Source organism: Zingiber officinale, chromosome 5A (assembly GCF_018446385.1).
Source record: "Zingiber officinale cultivar Zhangliang chromosome 5A, Zo_v1.1, whole genome shotgun sequence".
In the NCBI taxonomy this organism is placed as follows: Eukaryota; Viridiplantae; Streptophyta; class Magnoliopsida; order Zingiberales; family Zingiberaceae; genus Zingiber; species Zingiber officinale.
The window spans coordinates 126,759,849-126,765,483 of record NC_055994.1 but is presented as its reverse complement, the minus strand read 5'-3'; positions in this window follow the sequence as shown (position 1 = coordinate 126,765,483).

Here is a 5,635-nt window from a genome sequence, read left to right as displayed (position 1 = left end):
GTAGACATAGTTGAACTTGTGAAGGTGACTCGTGTTAAAATGATGAGCCTTTTGAAAATTTTAATCTTTTAACGCAATTTATACTTTTTCGCATTGGAAATAATGTTATTTAAAATATATTTCTGATGTAGGGCAAAACATATGTTGTATTTGTTGGACGTAAACCTGGTATTTATGATAGTTGGGCAGAAACATATAATGAAGTGAATAAATTTAGTGGTACTTTACACAAATCATATTGGAGCAGAGAAGAGCAGAGAAAGCTTATGGTGCATTTTTAAAGACAGTTGAAACAACCCACAACTGCTTCATTTGCTTTCAATGACAACAATTCTTTGACTTCAACTTCAAATTCCAGTTCAAGTACTACACCTAACGAATCTGAAAACATTGCTAAGCTACAAGATGCTCAACTGGAGTTAAAACTTGAGAATCGTGATCATGCAGCAAGAGTTGCAAAGATATATGAAAAGATGGATACAATATTTGAATCCTTGCACTTGTGATGATGATGGAACTTGTTATTGTTACTACTCAATTGTGTTATTAGTTAATGTTGTTCTCAGATGTTAACCCTTTGTGTTGTATCACTCATTACCAAACTGAATGATCTATTAGTTACGATTTTCATATTTAATTATCCCTTTTATCTTAGGAAATATGCAAATGATATGGTTTTTTTTAACTTTTAATTACCATAGAAATGATTTTTTTTTGTATTTTAAACAAATGAACCAGAAGAATATGCGATAGATTCTCTCTGCCATAACACGTGTAAAGTAAGATTATACTTCTTGATGAATTTAAATAAAATGAGTTTGTATAAAGCTAATGTGCTAGCATTTTATTGCTTGAATCAAGGAGCAGTCTATGTGTGTAAAAAGATCCATTTTACCTTTATACAAAAGAGGTTGGAAGAAAGCTAATAATGAGCAAGTTCCCCATGCAAAGAACTCACCAAAACATATATCCATCATTCCAAAACATAAAATCCAACACTAAAATATCGTACCTAACCAAAACATAACCACAAGCACCAAAATATCCACCAGTACCAATACACAACAACCACCAGTACCAAAAGTAAAAATCTAAAATTCATACAACAAGCAATGATCATTTCTTGATGACAGAAGGAGTAGGACCGTTGCGACCGGCTAGAAGGGGGGTTGGATAACCTGCAAAAATAAGACAACCCTTTCTCGAACGCTCAACAGTACACTTGTATAAAATTAAAGTAGTAAATAAAAAGTAGAAAGACAGAGGCAGAGGGTTTTTACTTGGTTACAACCAAGAAGGTTGTTAATCCGAGGAATGTAGCACTAGTATCTCTTTCAAGCGGAGAAACCTCTTACAGTAGTGAAAGCGTAAAATAGAGAAGCTAATCTAGAAAAGTAACGCACAAGTGTTGGAAATGGAATGCACTGAGTTGATTAAAAGCTTCTGGACCAAGGCAATAATTATAGCATTGGTCGGGTCACCTGGAAGGATTCCGGGCGCACTGGGGGGATAAATTTTATACCCCACCGTTCAGATCGAGTCAAAGCTCGATCCGGTCAAAAACTCACTTCCGGGCGCCCCGGGCAGGTCAGGGCACCCCGGATGCTTAGTCAACTCCAGTTGACTTTCGTCCGGGTCCTCTGTTCCGGATCCGCTTGATTGAGTGATCTCTGCTATCCGGAATAGGGCTCACCCGAACCCAAGTTCCGATCTTCTCGAGCGGGCTGCCCTCCGGCTTCTCGTCCCTCGGAATCGCCGCGTGTTCCCTTCTCGTCCGCCGTCGTACTCATCCGCAGTCTTCGTCCCTCGGACGCACCACGTGTTGTCCTTCTCATTAGTTGCGTCTCTTGCTCCCCGAGCAATCTTCCGCTCCGGCTTTCGTCCCTCGGAACCACCGCGCGCTTCTCGTCCGCCGGTGTACTCTTCCGCAACACTCGTCCCTCGAACGCACTGCGTGCTGTCCTTCTCGCTGGCTGCATCTTCCGCTCGACTACCTGTGCTCCTAAGCTCCTGCACACTTAGACACTAGGTTAGAACAAACATGACATAACTTAACTTGTTAATCACACTAAAACAACCTTGAAGTTCCAACAATCTCCCCCTTTTTGGTGTGATCAACCCAAGTTAAGCTAGGGTAAAAAAAAAGATATAAAATGAACTAAATTTGCAATTAAATGCAAATAATAATACAAGTTAAAATTTATTTAAAATTTTGATCTACCTCCCCCTAGACTTATACTTTTCCTTCTCCTCCTTCGATCACAAAAAATGGGGTTCCAAGAAAAACAGTCTAAGGGTTAAAGATTTTGAAAAAAAAAATATTTCTAAGTCAAAAAAGTTCTAAGTTTTAAAAAAGTGAAAAAGTTTTTCTACATAATTAAAGCAGAAATTTCTAGTTTCAAGAAAAAGTTTAACTTAGAAAAAAAATGATGTTGTTTTTTGTTTCTTTTAAGTAAAAAAAATCTAAGTAAAAATATCTTTAAAATAGCAAAAATTTCTCAGTTAAGTCTTTGAGAATTTTTAAGAAAATTTTTTTAAGTAAAAAAAAAATTCTAAATAAGTAAATTTCTAAATTGAGAAAAAATGTTTTGAATAACATTTTTAAAGCATTAATTAATTCTTGTATTAATGCTTTATTAGTAAGTTAATTAAACATTTATTTCAATATTTTGGCTTCCAGGTCGTAACGAGGCATTAGGCCTTCTTGGTTATTGGAGCAATAATCACTTCCTTGACAAAGTCTCATAGAGAAATTCTTTGATTAATTTTCTCACTTAAAGCGCTAATTTAAATTTTAAAGTTTTAGTTCAAGCATGATTTAGGAACTCAATATAGCTTTCAACCCACTGGATTAATTAAAAAGATTTTGGGGACATATTTTCTTGAAATGTTCCTAATTTGTCCAAGATGATACTTAAAGTACCATTTTAAATTATTATATCTTCTAAAATTGGTTTTAGATGGACACGCATGATTTTTTTAAGTTTTCTACTTGAATTCTCAAATTTTGAATTTCTAACTTCAATTTTTCATTTTCGAGTTTTGATTTGTCTAACATTTCTAACGGGCAAGATTCAGCTAATATTTCTTTTAAATTTTTAATTTCTTTTTCTAACTTGCAGCAATCTTTAGTTAGTAATTTAACAAATTTAAATAGTTTATCGGGAGGAAGTAAACGTACCTGACTTACCTTGTCGATTTCGTTGTCCGTGTCTCCCCCTGAACTGCTGCTTTCTTCCGACGAAGCTCCCCCTTCATCGATGCTTTCGATGCTCATCTCGGAGGAACTTGAATTGCAGTCGTCGTCTTGATGACTCGCCATCAGTGCAAGTCCGAAGAATGCTTTGACTTCCTATTCGGACGACGTATCGTCTCACGTCGTTTTTAGGGTCATGCGCTTTTGACCAGGCTTTTTACCTTTATCTTTATCCTTGTTCTTTAGCTTGGGGCAGTTCTCCTTGACGTGTCCTTCTTCGTCGCAATGGTAGCAGCGGATCATTCTTTTCTTTCTACCCTGTGGATGGTTAGTTTTTCTAGAATTGTATAACTTCTTAAATCGTCTTACCATCATTGTCATTTCCTCGTCATCGAGAGAAGATTCCGACTCAGGTTTGTCTCTCGATGCTTTGAGGGCGATGTTGTTCTTGGGCTCCTTCGAACCTGCGCATCTTGATTCGTGCACTTCAAATGTCGAGAAAAATTCTTCTAAAGAAATTTTTCTAGGTCTTTTGAAATATAAAAGGCATCTACTAGTGGTGCCCATTTTGAATTTCTCGAAAAGAAATTTAAAGCGTACCTGAGTGAATTTCGGTTACTTACCTCTTCTTCGAGATTTGAAAGTCCGGTGATGAGCTCATGTATCCTCAAGTGTAGATGTGCAATTGTTTCACCTTCTTAAAGACGGAGGTTGGTGAGCTGGTTGCGAAGTCCCGTCTCGCAAGCTTGGCTTCGAATGTTCTTTCGTGTAGTTCAAGGAACTTCTCCCGAAACTCATTTGCCGAGTTGTAGGTGCCGACACGGTTGACTTCTTGTGGCGGAAGTACGCTTAGCAGATGAAATTTTGCTTTCTTGTTTGCTACGTAGTCGGCCTGCTCTTTCATCGTCCATTGATATTTTACTTTGCCTTCGGGAGCTTCAAAACCAAGTTCCATTGTTAATAATAAATCGAAATCAGTACCGAAAAATACCTCCATACGCTTCTTCCAACTTGCGAAGTCCCCCTCAAATTTTGGCGAGTAGATGTTAGATCCGGTCATCTCGTTGCTTCGTTCGGCGGTTATTCCTCCTGAAGCGTCTCGGCTCTGATACCAATTGTAAGACCGTTGCGGCCAGCTAGAAGGGAAGGTTGGATAGCCTGCAAAAATAAGACAACCCTTTCTCGAACTCTCAACAGTACACTTGTATAAAATTAAAGCAGTAAATAAAAAGCAGAAAGACAAAGGCAGAGGGTTTTTACTTGGTTGTTAATCCAAGGAATGTAGCACTAGTATCTCCTTCAGGCGAGGAATCCTCTTACAACAGTGAAAGCGTAAAATAGAGAAGCTAATCTAGAACAGTAGCATACAAGTGTTGGAAATGGAATGCACTGAGTTGATTAAAAGCTTCTTGACCAAGGCTATTGTTAGAGTATATACTGAAAGCCTAAGCTTTTGTAAACATTTATTTTGAATAAAGAATCACATTTGGTCAAATTATCTATATTTGTTTGTAGTTGTTTAATTAATTTATATTTTAGATAACATAGTATGTGGTGTTACATACAGAAGATAATATTATCAGTATCTTATAAATTATAAACAGTAGCTTACAACCAAAATGGAAAGAAACAAACCATTGGAAGGTCGTAGTGTAATTAGATATTAGTTTATCTTAACTATATAATTACACTAGTACACTTAGAGTGTATTGAGTAGGACCATCAGAGGTCGTTTCTTTTATACTGACTTTATAAAGGAACAAGACATCAGTTATTATAGAAGTGTGTGCTCTTAATCCTAATATAATAACAAGCACATATATTTAATATTTATTTCTTTAATTCATCAATGGGTGAGATTTAGTTCGATAAATCAATAAGCCCGATAAATTGGGAAATAATATCACTTATAGTGTGTGTTGTTGATTATAGAAGGAAACTGTGTCCTAGTGATCTACGTTGATAATGTCCCCAAAAGGAGCTCATAAAGATTGTCATGTTAAACCCTGCAAGTGGACTTAGTCCGACATGACGATAAGATTGAGTGGTACTACTCTTGGACTAAGATATTAATTAAATGAGTTGTCAGTAACTCACTTAATTAGTGGACATTCGACATCTTAAACACAGGGAGACTAACACACTCATAATAAGGAGCCCAAAAATGGAATTTGAGATTGGTGCGGTAGTTTAATTGTAACACCCCACCCTCCTCACTACTGGTCTGTGAGGGCGGAGCGCTACTAAACTACTAACTTTACTTAACTATCCTTGTTCACATATTTATAGTAATTCCTAAAACTCTTGGAGAACTCAAAACATACAATTAACTAGCAGCGGAAGACTAAATGACTTATCTAATACATTCTTAATAATTGACAATCTTAATAAATTCTTATGCTAGGTCCCAAGGATTCTATAGTCCAAGCATCACACATC